Source organism: Coregonus clupeaformis, chromosome 15 (assembly GCF_020615455.1).
Source record: "Coregonus clupeaformis isolate EN_2021a chromosome 15, ASM2061545v1, whole genome shotgun sequence".
Lineage (NCBI taxonomy): Eukaryota > Metazoa > Chordata > Actinopteri > Salmoniformes > Salmonidae > Coregonus > Coregonus clupeaformis.
Window position 1 is genome coordinate 36,372,380 of NC_059206.1, and position 17,700 is coordinate 36,390,079.

The window sequence follows — 17,700 nt, forward strand, 5'->3', positions numbered from 1 at the left end:
TATTGCATGCTCCCTCAACTTGAGACATCTGTGGCATTGTGTTGTATCACAGAACTAGCAGGTAGCTTAGTGGGTAAGAGCGTTGTGCCAGTAACCGAAAGGTCGCTGGTTCTAATCCCCGAGCCGACTAGGTGAAGAATCTGTCTGTGCCCTTAAGCAAGGCACTTAACCCTAATTGCTCCTGTAAGTCGCTCTGGATAAGAGCGTCTGCTAAATGACTAAAATGTAAATGTAAACTACACATTTTAGAGTGCCTTTTATTGTCCCCAGCACAAGGTGCACCTGTTTAATGATCATGCTCTTTAATCAGCTTCTTGATATTCCACACCTGTCAGGTGGATATATTATCTTGGCAAAGGAGAAATTCTCACTAACAGGGATGTAAACAAATTTGTGTACAACATTTTTGAGAAATGTGCATATGGAAAATTTCTAGGATCTTTTATTTCACCTCATGGAACATAGGACCAACACTTTACATGTTGCGTTTATATTTTTGTTCAGTGTATATACAGTGCATTTGGAAAATATTCAGACCCCTTGACATTTTCCACATTTTGTTATGTTACAGCCTTATTCTAAAACAGGGGTGTCAAACATACGGCCCGCGGGCCGGATCAGGCCCGCAAACGGGTTTAATCCGGCCCGCGAGATGATTCGAAAAAAAAAAAAAAAACATTTTTTTTTTTGTGGTAAAGTATAAAAATGTGCTGCAATTTTTCAATAAAATAAACTGCTGTTCCAATTGCGTCCACTGGATGGCGCAATAGCAATTGTGTTAAGCAAGCAAACTGTTTATACCGGGGCAGAGCAAGTAGGTCAAGCACGTGCAGCCAATGAGCTACTTTGTTTTGCCCGCGATATTTATTACGGCTTCTACTTTTAACATTATGTGCTTTGGCACCCTCATTGCCCCAATATGTCTCTGTCAAAAAGAGAAAAGTGGACGCAGAGTGCAGAGTGTTCCAAGAAAAATGGTCATCCTATTTATTCACGGAATTGAATGGGAAAGCTGTATGTTTGGTGTGTTCAGAGCATGTTGCAGTGCTGAAAGAATATAACCTTCGTCGCCACTATGTGAGTCTTCATGCCGACAAATATGACAACTTTCAAGGACAGCGGAGATGAGAGAAGGTGAATGAACTGTTGGCGGGTCTGAAGAAACAGCAGTCTGTGTTTACTCACAGCAGAGACATCAGTGACGCTGCAGTGAAAGCTAGCTACCTCATTGCTAATGAAATCGCAGTGGCTTCAAAACCATTTAGTGAGGGTGAATTTGTAAAAACATGCATGATGAAGGCAGCGGAGATTGTGTGCCCTGACAAGAAACACAGTTGCAGACAGGATTTCCGATCTTTCAGTGGATTTGGACAGCCAGTTGAAGCAAAAAGTAAAGTCATTTATTGCGTTTTCGGTTGTAATTGATGAAAGCACGGACATTACAGATGTTGCACAACTGGCCATTTTCATCCGCGGAGTTGATGACACATTGACCGTCACCGAGGAGTTCGTGGAGTTGGTGCCGATGACAGATACAACGACAGCAGCTGATATTTTTACCGCACTCGTCGGGCGCGCTGGACAGGGTCGGAGTGGACTGGTCCCGCGCTGTCAGCCTGGCTACAGATGGTGCGCCCTCAATGATCGTGAAAAAAGCAGGCGTTGTGACAAAGTTCAGAGAGAAAGTGCAATCTGCAAATGGAGGACGTGATTTTTTGACTTTTCACTGGATTTTGCACCAGGAGGCTTTGTGTTGCAAGTCATTAAAGATGGATAACGTCATGAAGGTGGTCATCCAAACTGTTAATTTCATCCGATCCAGAAGCCTGAATCACCGTCAGTTTGACAGCCTTCTCAGAGAGAAAGACCACATCTATGGCCTGCCATACCACACTGAGGTAAGATGGTTAAGCCGAGGTGCTGTGCTGAGGCGTTTCTTTGATTTACGAGAAGAAATTGAACAGTTCATGGAAGAAAAGGGCAAACCAGTGTTAGAATTTCATTCCGCAGAATGGATGCAGGACCTTGCATTTATGGTGGATGTTACAGAGCACCTGAATAACTTGAACAAACAGCTGCAAGGGCGCAACAAAGTTGTCACGCAGTATTATGACAGCATACGTTCTTTCAAGTTGAAGCTGTCATTGTGGGAGACGCAACTTGCCGGTGGTGATGCAGCTCACTTCCCTGTCTGAAAAATGTGTGCGCGACCCAACATGTGGCAGACATGAAGCGGTTCAAAGATAAAAATAACGGGACTGTTACGGGAGTTTGAGCAACGCTTTCAGATTTATGTTTATATGTTTTTATGTTGATGTGCTATTGTTTTTAATTGATTTTATTTTATTTGTATATTTAACCTATTCTTGACCTTGTGGTTCTTGCACTTGTTTGGGGAACAGGATTTCATTATTTTTATCTACATTTCTGCCTGAGAAATGACACCCTGATATAGTTCTGTGATCTGTGAAACAGTTCTGTTAATCACTGAGGCATTGTGTGTTTGTGTGTTCTTTTTCACATAGGGCGGCAGGTAGCTTAGTGGTTAAGAGCGTTGTGCCAGTAACCGAAAGGTCGCTGGTTCTAATCCCCGAGCCGACTAGGTGAAAAATCTGTCGATGTGCCCTTGAGCAAGGCACTTAACCCTAATTGCTCCTGTAAGTCGCTCTGGATAAGAGCGTCTGCTAAATGACTAATTATAATTAATTATAATTATAATTATAATTTTTCTTTAGAATTTTCAAATAAACTTGACGTGTTTTATGATTAATAGTGATGTTGTGCTTGTACTATTTTGGACACACTGTCCTCAGGCTCCAGCTTTATGTTGTATGTTGATCGTATTAAAACAAAGAAAACAATCTGAAGTTGTTGTTTTTAAGTTATATATACCATGATTTTTCCGGTCCGGCCCACTTGGGAATAGATTTTCCTCCATGTGGCCCCTGAGCTAAAATGAGTTTGACACCCCTGTTCTAAAATGAGTTTAAAAAATAATAATCCTCATCAATCTACACACAATACCACATAATGACAAAGTGAATACAGGTTTTTAGAAATGTTTGCACATTTATTAAAAATAGAAATACCTTATTTACATAAGTCTTCAGACCCTTTGCTATGAGATTCGAAATTGAGCTTAGGTGCATCCTGTTTCCATTGAACATCCTTGAGATGTTTCTACAACTTGATTGGAGTCTACCTGTGGTGAATTCAATTGATTGGACATGATTTGGAAAGGCACACACCTGTCTATATAAGGTCTCACAGTTGACCGTGCATGTCAAAGCAAAAACCAAGCCATGAGGTTGAAGGGCTTGTCCGTAGAGCTCCGAGACAGGATTGTGTCGAGGCACAGATCTGGGGAAAAAATGTATGCAGCATTGAAGGTCCCCAAGAACACAGTGGCCTCCATCATTCTTAAATGGATGAAGTTTGGAACCACCAAGACTCTTCCTAGAGCTGGCCGCTCAGCCAAACTGAGAAATCGGGGGAGAAGGGCCTTGGTCAGGGAGGTGACCAAGAACCCGATGGTCACTCTGACAGAGCTCCAGAGTTCCTCTGTGGAGATGGGAGAACCTTCCAGAAGGACAACCATCTCTGCAGCACTCCACCAATCAGGCCTTTATGGTAGAGTGGCCAGACGGAAGCCGCCACTCAGTAAAAGGCACAGGACAGCCCGCTTGGAGTTTGCCAAAAGGCACTTAAAGGACTCTCAGACCATGAGAAACAAGATTCTCTGGTCTGATTGAACTCTTTGGCCTCAATGCCAAGCGTCACGTCGGGAGGAAACCTGGCACCATCCCTACAGTGAAGCATGGTGGTGACAGCATCATGCTGTGGGGATGTTTTTCAGCGGCAGGGACAGGGAGACTAGTCAGGATCAAGGGAAAGATGAACGGTGCAAAGTACAGAGAGATCCTTGATGAAAACCTGCTACAGAGCGATCAGGACCTGAGACTGGGGCGAAGGTTCACCTTCCAACAGGACAACGGCCCTAAGCACACAGCCAAGACAATGCAGGAGTGGCTTCGGGACAAGTGTCTGAATGTCCTTGAGTGGCCCAGCCAGAGCCCGGACTTGAACCCGATCTAACATCTCTGGAGAGACCTGAAAATAGCTGTGCAGCGACGCTCCCCATCCAACCTGACAGAGCTTGAGAGGATCTGCAGAGAAGAATGGGAGAAACAGGTGTGCCAAGCTTGTAGCGTCATACCAAAGAAGGCTCGAGGCTGTAATCGCTGCCAAAGGTGCTACTCAAAGTACTAAGTAAAGAGTCTGAATACCTGATGTAAATGTGATATTTCAGTTAATTTTTTATACATTTGCAAAAATGTCAGAACTGTGTTTGCTTTGTCATTATGGGGTGTTGTGTTTAGATTGATGAGGGAATTTTTTATTTTTTAAAATTCTATTTTAGAATAAAAGTCAAGGGGTCTGAATACTTTCCGAATGCACTGTATATATACATTCCATGACCGTCACAGCCCTAGTAAGGATGAAGTAGGGGAGCCAGTTCAAACAAAACAAAGTAAAAGGTACTGCCAGTAGATGGAAAGGAGAGCTGGAGTAATCTGGGTCAGTGGCAGGATTTTTTTGTTTTTATTTTCTCCTTCCTGCGATGAGTCGAATAGGTTACGAGGGGATGTGAGTCATGTAGCTAGAGGAAGGCAATGTCAGCACTCAGTCACTTACATACCATGTTGTTCTACCCGGCGCCAGCCAGCGCTAGCTAGTGAGCTGCTAGCCTATGCAAAGCTTCTCACCAGGCAGGTTTAGACTCCCACACGCAGCCATGGAGAGAAGCAGAGAGGGGCAAGCAAAGACCTGTCCCCCCCCTGCATGCGCTCACAAATATCTAAGTTGGGCTTCTAGAGATGGTAATTGTAGGAGGTTAGTCTTTCCTACATGATTTCCTCTAAAATCGCAATTCATATAACAACAAGTGATTTAAAAGCGTGTGTCATTTGAACCCTGGTCATTGCTGTAGTTCCGTATCCGCTCTTGTTTTTCCTTTCGAGGGCGCTTGCACCAGGGCATGACGGCTGCCTGCTGGGATGTTTTTGCGGCGATTCAGGAAATGGATATGCTGTGTAAATGTATCTAAAGGGCAGTTGAGGAGATGCATTGTTTTCTTTCCATTTGTCCCCTCAAAAACAAGCCTAGAACAGGAAGGAGGAAAGCAGTGTGGGTCTAGGATGGAGGTTGTAGGGCTGTGAAAGGAGGAAGGCCATTCCCCCAGGTTCCTGACTTTCCATGCTATTTCCTCCTGATGCTGCTGGCTGCTAGTCTGACATGGTCCTCCTGCATTTATCTTTGCCTCTTCCCGGATTCATGTAGGCTAACACATAGGAAATATACTGCCATGTTATTAGGCCTACATCCTTAGGGAAAATTGAATGAGGCAGCCTGATTTAGGCCTAAGAATGATAAGAGATTAATTTATTTTGTCTGGAAAACATAAGACTGACATCTGCTTGGTCATATTACAATGCTCTATGCTCACTTCGAGGCAAGCAACACTGAACCATGGTTCAGTGTTCCCTGCTTTGTGTTGCTTGCCTCGAAGCGAGCATAGAAGGCATTTAGCTAGTCTGGTATGCTCGCATCACTGGGTAGCTCACGGCTGGGTTTCTCTTTGTAATATGACCAAGCAGATGTCAGTCTTATGTTTTCCAGACAAAATAAATGAATCTCATAATTCTTAGGCCTAAATCAGGTAAGTGGGGCTGCCTCGTTAGATTTTTCCAAGGATGTGGGCCTAATAAAATGGCATGAGAGCACCAGCTGTCCCAGACATCGGTGTGATCTCGCTCTCCGTACAAACACGTACTCGGAGCATGCGCTGATCAGCTGGGGTCGGCAATAGTTTTGGCTTTGGGCCTATTTTTGTTCTCTGCTAATAGTCGGTGGATCCGAACACAATAGCGGCCCAATTCATAGGCAAATTAAACAAATTTTTTAACATCTGGTTAGTAGGCTATATAATCAGTTCAATGTCAATAACATATCCTAATATATTCAATCTGATTACTCTGGTAAAATCATCAATATCTCTATTCAGTTGTTTTTTTATATTTCTTTGTGCGTTGATCGGAGAAAAACAGCTTGCAATCAAGAGAAAATGTCGCTCTGAAAAAGTCTCAAAAGAAAGGTGGATAATGAAAATAGAAGTTTCAGGGAAGGAATGGACAGAGAAATAGGCGTTCTTACCATATTTCACCAATGTCAAGCCAGAGTGTCTTGTTTGGAACGAAAGGGTTGCTGTTTGCAAATTATTAAATATTAGACATCCTTATGAATCTAAGCATGGCACTTTCAAAGGTTACCTTTCCACCCAGACCGAGGCTTGACTGACGCAGAAAAATGTAAGCTTCAACTGCTGGCTACTCGTCCATTGCTTAACCCAACAACAGAAGTGCTTCCCTAAAAATTTTCTATTTTCAGAAAGTGAGAAGCTCAATTAATAGGGACAGAATAGCAAAGTCAATTTTTTGTCTCCTCCAATATTGAAGGCCGCAGCTTAGCTTCAGAATGTCATAGAGACTAATCAATATAGCCCCATATGCATCAGTCACGTCTTTTGTGGCCATTTTAAAGCTTGTTTCTAGCATAAGGCATCACTGAGTTAAGCATTGTTATAGAACGCTTTATATTATCTGGATACTTTTTATTTATGTATTTCATAATATAAAGCTAACAATAGGTATCCTTTTTGCCCTTTTCGTTAACAAAGGGTATGGCATATCCTCACTCAATTTGAGCCATGGTTTTAACTGAACACACCAAGCCCTTCCCAGACACGGAGGTGCTGGATTTAAGGAGTGCATAGTGATAGAATTGGAGGATTTGGCTTTACCGACAAATCTATGGATAGCATAATTGCGTCTGTCAAACATGTAGGCCTACCTCTTATTTTTTTTATAGAAAGAAATAGGCTCCAACAAAGCCCTCTAATTAAAATGAAGACAATTGTTTAAATTAATTACTTTCAGCACCATTTGCTGTCCACCTCTGTTTGATTATGCCACATCCGCTCCAAAGCTGATGTCTAACCGCTTGCCTTTTTAGTTGACTTTCTCCTGCACTCTCTCCTCATTAATAGGTTAATGATTGAAAAAGTGTCTGTCTAGTGACATTGAAATACATTTGGTCTCCAGTCTATGGCCTACATAAAAACCACATAGGCTACTACTCTTTCTACCATAGGCCACATCATTTATGTTAAATGAATTTGGTGGAGCGCCGCAGCGCTGCGTCTCTCCAACAGCACCCTGGAGGGGTGCGCTGGGCATGGACAAGCTAAATATTTTGTGCCCCTACTTTTGACAAAGTGGGCACTGCTTATCATGGGGCGGCTTCAGCGCTCGCATAAATAGCCCTCATGCCACTGGGTAAGAGAAGTTATCATTGTTTTTGGGCAGAATGTGAATTATGTGTTGTTGGAGGTGCGTCTTGGTCAGTTTATCTCGGGAAATGCCGCCCTCGTCAAACTGCCTAATGGGCGGGCCGGCAGTGGCTATCATATAATTATATTTAGAATCCCTATTAATTCAATAGCATCTCTGTGGGCCTATAGTCATAAATATTTGTCATTTAACTTTTTAAATATATTACTTTTTATTGTGGCATTAACACAACCAGTCATGTTTTCATCTGATTGTCAAACGATCACTTCATAGTGCTCCTTTACGTTCATCCACAAGCAACATATTCCCAGCCTCCAAACAGTGATGAATGGAAAGAGACATCCATTACACAAAACACCAAAAAGTGTAATGACATTTGGCAATTGTCATTAGGCTAGAATGAATGCCTCCACTGCTGTCCATGCAAGTCTCTGTGTCGGCCACTCATCTCTGCCTTGGCAAAGTTTCAGTGTTCTCGTCAATCCACATCGCATTTTGGATCATAGGCTATAGGCCTACCAGTGGAGGCTCCTCAGAGGAGGAAGGGGAGGACCATCCTCCTCAGTGAATGTCATAAAAATAAAAATGGTAAAACATTTTTTACAAGTTATCCTTTTTAGATAAAACTATACTAAATATATCTACGTCACCAAATAATGTATTAAAACACACTGTTTTGCAATGAAGGTCTACAGTAGCCTCAACAGCACTCTGTAGGGTAGCACCATGGTGTAGCCGGAGGACAGCTAGCTTCCGTCCTCCTCTGGGTATATTGACTTCAATACATGGTTCTCGCCCCCATCCATAGAGTTACACAGTAATTATGACAACTTCCGGAGGACGTCCTCCAACCTATTAGAGCTCTTGCAGCATGAACTGACATGTTGTCCACCCAATCAAAGGAATAGAGAATGAATCTAGTACTGAAAGCATAAGCTACAGCTAGCTAGCACTGCAGTGTATAACATGTGGTGAGTAGTAAACTTAAAGAGAGAAAGACAATGAACAGTTTTAAACAAATTAATTTCTTCCAAAATGAAGGAGAAGGAAGAGAGCAATAGAGAGCGAGATTTCGTATTTTTTTTCAGTTTCACTTCCTTAGCTAGCAAATGCAGCTAGCTAGTTTAGCCTATTCAAACACCCTGCTCAAACAGAGGGATGCTATGTTAGCTAGCTGGCTATGACTATCCAACACAACACTGGAACTCTTCCAAGTCCAGGTACGTTTTTGGTTTTACTAATTTATTGCCACCGGGGCCCGCCGGTGTAACTGCTAACTGAGTATATACACTAAAGTTACTGCATGATTGTAGTGGATTTACTAACGCGTTACTTGTAGTTCTATTAGCTATGTTGACTATGACGTTACTTGAACTAATATGGTGACAACGATGTAGGCTGTGTGTGGAAAGTTTTTTTTTGCCTAGTCACATACAGCTGATGCGTTGTACATTGAAATCCACAAATTGAGGGTAAAGGTGAGAGGAGGAGAGCGCATAGATGCGAGAAGAAATGCAACGTGCCTGCTATGAATGTGAACTGTGTTTACGCGTGACCAGGGGTGTATTCATTCTGCCAATTCTGTTGAAAAACATTTCTTAAACGGAAGCGAACGAAACAGGGATAAACATATCTGAATTTGTCCAATATAAACTATTTCAAGATGGACAAACTACTATTGCTGCGTTTAAAAAAAAAAAAGGGAGAATGCGAGCACACTTGTTCGGTTGTCGGCTAGGCGCCAGCCGAACCGAAGCATGCGGAAGGCTTTAGTGTAGGCATGTTGTGATATCACCCCCACTTCCTGGTGTCCTATGCCAGGGATCTGGGCTAAAATAGCAGCTGCATTCAGCATGCATGGAGGAGTCAACCCTAGTGTTTTGTCCCCTCTCTCTTGGCTGGAACTCGTCGAATCTGTGCAGTCTAGACATCAAAGCTCCCCAATGATCCCTGTGGGTCCTCCAGACGGGGGGGTATTTTGGACCTGGGGGGCGCTCTAGAGACATACACCACTCTGATGTGTTGTCAGAGGCAATAGGCCTATACAAGGCTGTTTTGGCTGTGTTCACACAGGCAGCCCAATTCTGATCTTTTTTTTCACTAGCCTTTTGACCAATCAGATCAGCTCTGAAAATAATGTTAAAAAGACCAATTTGTGAGGGGAAAAAAGGATCAGAATTGGACTGCCTGTGTAAACGCAGCCTATGACTCTCTCTGTTACTGTTTTACTATCTGACAATGTTTAGATGCATAATAGCCTAGATGGGTCTTTCTATAAGCTAGGGTACCAGTGAGCATTTCTTGTAGTGGACAACTGTTTGGAGCTGTTACAAAGTCATTAATAATAATTAGATTTTTGTTTTATGTGAATACATTAAGATATAATGGGGGAACATGGATACAGGGCTTGACATTAAGATTTTTTGCCACTTTTAGTTGTATGATGCAAGGAACCACTTCACAAAATAAAATTAATTATTATCACTGGTATTGACAATGGAAGGCTGCTGGTCTCTGATCCCATGTATTATACAGTATCTCCTGCCATTGTGACCTTCAGCAAGGCACTTAACCCCAACAAAGTAAAATACTGCACCGATAGGCTACGGTATAAAACACATCTGGAGAGCTACTGTGTGTGCAGGCTTTTGATCCAACCCTGCTCAAACACACCAGTCAGATTATCAAGGTCCTGTTGAGCAGCGGATTTTTTACAATGCGGTGTGTTAAAGCAGGGCTGGAGCAAAATCCTGCATTGTTGGCCACCCTGCAACATTACAATTTCAACCAAATACTTTCTATGTCTTTATAATAATTCCCTCATTCAATGAACCAGGGATCAAATGGCTAAGGTGGGTGAGGTAGCTAAATAAGATGTTTATATATTTGTAAGGTATATATATTTGTATTCAGTGTTCAGGGGAGATCTTGACAGCATAGGAGTTACTTGTCAATTAGGCTATTCTAAGAATATATATATTTTTAACTTTGTCAGAATTACATGGCCAGTATTGAATAGAGGAGAATCTTAGCCAATTTTGAGGACTTGAGAGACGGTTTTACAACTGGAGTATGCAGCAGTGGTTTCATAAACTGCCATTTGCGGTTATACATGAGTGCCGGTGGAAAGTTATTTTAGGACATTGGACATGACAATTACATTAATACATGCTAATAGTTAACTCGCGAGATAACCAGCCAAACTACACAGTGTTTTGAATTGGCTAGTTAGTCTGTCATTATTTTACCTGCTGCGCAAATGTCGCGCTCTCTTTTTCTCCTCTGGCAACGGCCCATTGGCACACGCAGGTGATGCACACACCATGACTTTTCCAGAATTTTCATTGCTGACTAGCAGAGTATGTGAACAGAGTTGAATGATCAGAAATCCCGCTCATGTTGCGCACTGCTCCAGCGCTCCACATCCTTTCCAACCGCTCTGCTAAAAAACAGCCGCTCCAAATTCGCTCCATTCATTAAAATCACAATGTAACCAACACCTATCAATTTTTGTGACTACCAGGACCTACCATTTGGTTTTGAGTTATTGAAACCAAACCATATGATTTGAATGAAAAGTGTAATAAACATGAAAAGGGAATGTAAGAAGCGCTCATCATTTCAAATAGGCTACATGTCATATTAAACAGCATACAGTGGGGGAAAAAAGTATTTAGTCAGCCACCAATTGTGCAAGTTCTCCCACTTAAAAAGATGAGAGGCCTGTAATTTTCATCATAGGTACACGTCAACTATGACAGACAAATTGAGAGAAAAAAAATACAGAAAATCACATTGTAGGATTTTTTATGAATTTATTTGCAAATTATGGTGGAAAATAAGTATTTGGTCACCTACAAACAAGCAAGATTTCTGGCTCTCACAGACCTGTAACTTCTTCTTTAAGAGGCTCCTCTGTCCTCCACTCGTTATTAATGGCACCTGTTTGAACTTGTTATCAGTATAAAAGACACCTGTCCACAACCTCAAACAGTCACACTCCAAACTCCACTATGGCCAAGACCAAAGAGCTGTCAAAGGACACCAGAAACAAAATTGTAGACCTGCAATAGGCTGGGAAGACTGAATCTGCAATAGGTAAGCAGCTTGGTTTGAAGAAATCAACTGTGGGAGCAATTATTAGGAAATGGAAGACATACAAGACCACTGATAATCTCCTTCGATCTGGGGCTCCACGCAAGATCTCACCCCGTGGGGTCAAAATGATCACAAGAACGGTGAGCAAAAATCCCAGAACCACACGGGGGGGACCTAGTGAATGACCTGCAGAGAGCTGGGACCAAAGTAACAAAGCCTACCATCAGTAACACACTACGCCGCCAGGGACTCAAATCCTGCAGTGCCAGACGTGTCCCCCTGCTTAAGCCAGTACATGTCCAGGCCCGTCTGAAGTTTGCTAGAGTGCATTTGGATGATCCAGAAGAGGATTGGGAGAATGTCATATGGTCAGATGAAACCAAAATAGAACTTTTTGGTAAAAACTCAACTCGTCGTGTTTGGAGGACAAAGAATGCTGAGTTGCATCCAAAGAACACCATACCTACTGTGAAGCATGGGGGTGAAAACATCATGCTTCGGGGCTGTTTTTCTGCAAAGGGACCAGGACGACTGATCCGTGTAAAGGAAAGAATGAATGGGGCCATGTATCGTGAGATTTTGAGTGAAAATCTCCTTCCATCAGCAAGGGCATTGAAGATGAAACGTGGCTGGGTCTTTCAGCATAACAATGATCCCAAACACACTGCCCGGGCAACGAAGGAGTGGCTTCGTAAGAAGCATTTCAAGGTCCTGGAGTGGCCTAGCCAGTCTCCAGATCTCAACCCCATAGAAAATCTTTGGAGGGAGTTGAAAGTCCGTGTTGCCCAGCGACAGCCCCAAAACATCACTGCTCTAGAGGAGATCTGCATGGAGGAATGGGCCAAAATACCAGCAACAGTGTGTGAAAACCTTGTGAAGACTTACAGAAAACGTTTGACCTGTGTCATTGCCAACAAAGGGTATATAACAAAGTATTGAGAAACTTTTGTTATTGACCAAATACTTATTTTCCACCATAATTTGCAAATAAATTCATAAAAAATCCTACAATGTGATTTTCTGGATTTTTTCCCTCATTTTGTCTGTCATAGTTGACGTGTACCTATGATGAAAATTACAGGCCTCTCATCTTTTTAAGTGGGAGAACTTGCACAATTGGTGGCTGACTAAATACTTATTTTCCCCACTGTGTGATATATATATATATATATATATATACAATTTATAAAGCCAGGCACATTTAACAGTTAGGCCATTGATTATAGACCTAATTAAGTTGGTTGCCTGTCCTCACTTTTCTTAGACAATTAAGGCAAGGGCTGTTTTCTCCTCTCCTAACTCTGCTGCTGCCTCCGCCGCTTTGTTCTCAACACCAATATGCTGGTTAACTTTGCCATTATGCACATAGCAACATGGTCTAGGTAAAGGCGCCAATTCAACAGTTCACTGATGTGTTTCAAAACCGTGTACAGCGACAACTATCCAATGCAGGAGAAAGCGCATTTGTTATAAAATAATATTTTGTTGTGTTGCACCATTCTTACATAATATAACCATATACAATTTCAGTAGCAAATGTCTTAGACTGATGGACTGTGCCATCCCCATGGCCTCCACAATGGATCATTCCACTAAGACAGCCACGAATCAGACAGGTGTATTGTACACCATGATTTAAAAAATCAACCAAACAATCGACCAGTCAACTAAATGGGGTCAGTCCTACATCCTATGACTGTGCCATGTTGAAAGTCACTTAGCTCTTAAGTATGGGCCATTCTACTGCTAATGTTTGTCTGTGGAGATTGTATGGTGGAGCAGTAGCAAAAAACATATTTTTCTTCATGGTGTAGCCTATAAGACACCAGTCTGATTCGCGCCTGTCTGATTGGACTAATCCATTGTAGAGGCGTGGGGATGGCAACATCCATTGCTCTAAGACATGGGCTACTAAAATTGTACATGGTTATATTACGTCAGAACAATGGTGCAACACTAATAAAAACGATATTATTTTATAACAAATGTGCTTTCTCCCGCGTTGGATAGTGGTCACTGTCCACGGTTCTGAAACACATCAGTGCGGTGTTGAATTGGCACCTTTTCCTAGACCATGTTGCTATGTGCATAATAGCAAAGTTAACCAGCATATTGGTGGTGAGAGCAATGCGGCGGAGGCAGTAGTGGAGTTAGGAGATGAGAAAACAGCCTTTGCCTTTAATTGTCTAAGAAAAGTGAGGAGAGAGGAAACCCCAACTTAATTAGGCCTATACTCAATAGCCTAACTGTTTAATGTGCCTGGCTTTATAAATCATCCATAAAGTGCCTTGCATATGTATTCACCCCCTTTGCTACAAAGCACGTAAATAATATCTGGTGCAACCATTTACCTTCAGAAGTCACATAATTAGTTAAATAAAGTCCACCTGTGTGCAATATAAGTGTCACATGATCTGTCGCATGATCTCAGTATATATATATATATATATAACTGTTCTGAAAGAGCCCGGAGTCTGCTACACCACTAAGCAAGGGGCACCACCAAGCAAGTGGCACCATGAAGACCAAGGAGCTCTCCAAACAGGTCAGGGACAAAGTTGTGGAGTAGTACAGATCAGGGTTGGGTTATAAAAACATATCAGAAACTTTGAACATCCCACGGAGCACCGTTAAATAGTTATGCACGGTCAAGTTTTCTGTTTTTTTGTCTTATTTCTTGTTTGTTTCACTAAAAAAATATAAAAAATCATCTTCAAAGTGGTAGGCATGTTGTGTAAATCAAATGATACAAACCCCCCAAAAAATCTAAATATAAGCTGGTTGAGAGAATGCCAAGTGTGTGCAAAGCTGTCATCAAAGCAAAGGGTGGCTACTTTGAAGAATCTCAAATATAAAATGTATTTCGATTAGTTTAACACTTTTTTTGGTTACTACATGATTCCATATGTGTTATTTCATAGTTTTGGTGTCTTCACTATTATTCTACAATGTAGAAAATAGTAAAAATAAAGAAAAACCCTTGAATAAGTAGGTGTGTCCAAACTTTTGACTGGTACTATATACAGTTGAAGTCGAAAGTTTACATACACCTTAGCCACATACATTTCAACTCAGTTTTTACAATTCCTGACATTTAATCCTAGTAAAAATTCCCTGTCTTAGGTCAGTTAGGATCAGCACTTTATTTTAAGAATGTGAAATGTCAGAATAATAGTAGAGAGAGTGATTTATTATAGCTTTTATTTTTTTCATCACATTCCCAGTGGGTCAGAAGTTTACATACACTCAATTAGTATTTGGTAGCATTGCCTTTAAATTGCTTAACTTGGGTCAAACGTTTCGGGTAGCCTTCCACAAGCTTCCCACAATAAGTTGGGTGAATTTTGTCCCATTCCTCCTGACAGAGCTGGTGTAACTGAGTCAGGTTTGTAGGCCTCCTTGCTCGCACACGCCTTTTCAGTTCTGCCCACAAATGTTCTATAGGATTGAGGTCAGGGCTTTGTGATGGCCACTCCAATACCTTGACTTTGTTGTCCTTAAGCCATTTTGCCACAACTTTGGAAGGATGCTTGGTGTCATTGTCCATTTTTAGGAAGACCCATTTGCGACCAAGCTTTAACTTCCTGACTGATGTCTTGAGATGTTGCTTCAATATATCCACATAATTTTCCTTCCTCATGATGCCATCTATTTTGTGAATGCACCAGTCCCTCCTGCAGCAAAGCACCCCCACAGCCTGATGCTGCCACCCCCGTGCTTCACAGTTGGGATGGTGTTCTTCGGCTTGCAAGCGTTCCCCTTTTTCCTCCAAACATAACAATGGTCATTATGGGCAAACAGTTATATTTTTATTTCATCAAACCAGAGGACAGTTCTCCAAAAAGTACGATATTTGTCCCCATGTGCAGTTGCAAACCGTAGTCTGGCTTTTTTATGGCGGTTTTGGAGCAGTAGCTTCTTCCTTGCTGAGCGGCCTTTCAGGTTATGTCGATATAGGACTCGTTTTACTTTGGATATAGATACTTTTGTACCCGTTTCACAAGGTCCTTTGCTGTTGTTCTAGGATTGATTTGCACTTTCCGCACCAAAGTACGTTCATCTCTAGGAGACAGAATGCGTCTCCTTCCTGAGCAGTATGACGGCTGCGTGGTCCCATGGTGTTTATACTTGCGTACCATTGTTTGTACAGATGAACGTGGTACCTTCAGGCGTTTGGAAATTGCTCCCAAGGATGAAACAGACTTGTGGAGGTCTACAATTTCTTAGGTCTTGGCTGATTTCTTTTGATTTTCCCATGATGTCAAGCAAAGAGGCACTGAGTTTGAAGGTAGGCCTGCTCAGCTGCGTGAACGTGCCTTAGGCATGCTGCAAGGAGGCATGAGGACTGCAGATGAGGCCAGGGCAATAAATTGCAATGTCCGCACTGTGAGACACCTAAGACAGCGCTACAGGGAGACAGGACGGACAGCTGATCGTCCTCGCAGTGGCAGACCATGTGTAAAAACACCTGCACAGGATCGGTACATCCGAACATCACACCTGCGTGACAGGTACAGGATGGCAACAACAACTGCCCAAGTTACGCCAGGAACGCACAATCCCTCCATCAGTGCTCAGACTGTCCGCAATAGGCTGAGAGAGGCTGGACTGAGGGCTTGTAGGCCTGTTGTAAGGCAGGTCCTCACCAGACATCACCGGCAACAACGTCGCCTATGGGCACAAACCCACCGTCGCTGGACCAGACAGGACTGGCAAAAAGTGCTCTTCACTGACGAGTCGCGGTTTTGTCTCACCAGGGGTGATGGTCGGATTCGCGTTTATCGTCGAAGGAATGAGCGTTACACTGAGGCCTGTACTCTGGAGCGGGATCGATTTGGAGGTGGAGGGTCCGTCATGGTCTGGGGCGGTGTGTCACAGCATCATCGGAATGAGCTTGTTGTCATTGCAGGCAATCTCAATGCTGTGCGTACCAGGGAAGACATCCTCCTCCCTCATGTGGTACCCTTTCTGCAGGCTCATCCAGACATGACCCTCCAGCATGACAGTGCCACCAGCCATACTGCTTGTTCTGTGCGTGATTTCCTGCAAGAGAGATATGTCAGTGTTCTGCCATGGCCAGCGAAGTGCCCGGATCTCAATCCCATTGAGCACGTCTGGGACCTGTTGGATCAGAGGGTGAGGGCTAGGGCCATTCCCCCCAGATATGTCCGGGAACTTGCAGGTGCCTTGGTGGAAGAGTGGGGTAACATCTCACAGCAAGAACTGGCAAATCTGGTGCAGTCCATGAGGAGGAGATGCACTGCAGTACTTAATGCAGCTGGTGGCCACACCAAATACTGACTTACTTTTGATTTTGACCCCCCCTTTGTTCAGGGACACATTATTCATTTCTGTTAGTCACATATCTGTGGAACTTGTTCAGTTTATGTCTCAGTTGTTGAATCTTATGTTCATACAAATAAAAGCAGTTGACAGTGAGAGGACGTTTCTTTTTTTGCTGAGTTTATATATACATATATATACACACACTACATGACCAAAAGTATGTGGACCCCTGCTCGTCGAACATCTCATTCCAAAATCATGGGCATTAATATAGAGTTGGTCCCCCCTTTGCTCCTATAACAGCCTCCACTCTTCTGGGAAGGCTTTCCACTAGATGTTGGAAAATTGCTGTGGGGACTTGCTTCTATTCAGCCACAAGTCCATTCGTGAGGTCGGGCGCAGTCAGCGTTCCTATTCATCCCAAAGGTGTTCGATGGGGTTGAGGTCAGGGCTCTGTGCAGGCCAGTCAAGTTCTTGCATATCAATCTCAACAAACTATTTCTGTATGGACCTCGTTTTGTGCACTGTCATGTGCACTGTGCATTGTCCTGCTGAAACAGGAAAGGGTCTTCCCCAAACTGTTGCCACAAAGTTGGAAGCACAGAATCGTCTGGCGTAGCGTTAAGATTTCCCTTCACTGGAACTAAGGGGCCTCGCCCATACCATGAAAAACATCCCCAGACCATTATATAAAGTTGTTGGCACTATGCATTCGGGCAGGTAGCGTTCTCCTGGCATCCACCAAACCGAGATTCGTCCGTTGGACTGCCAGATGGTAAAACGTGATTTAACACTCCAGAGAATGCGTTTCCGCTGCTCCTGAGTCCAATGGTGGCGAGCTTTATACCACTCCAGCCGACGCTTGGCATTGCGCATGGTGATCCTAGGCTTGTGTGCAGCTGCTCGG

The 17,700-nt window shown here is 43.0% G+C and overlaps 1 protein-coding gene across 1 annotated transcript in view; it reads left to right on the plus strand.

The window, feature by feature from the left end:
* LOC121582511 (tyrosine-protein kinase ABL1-like) overlaps positions 1-17,700 on the plus strand; it is a 59,687-nt gene that overhangs the window by 2,525 nt on the left and 39,462 nt on the right. The window lies entirely within an intron of this gene.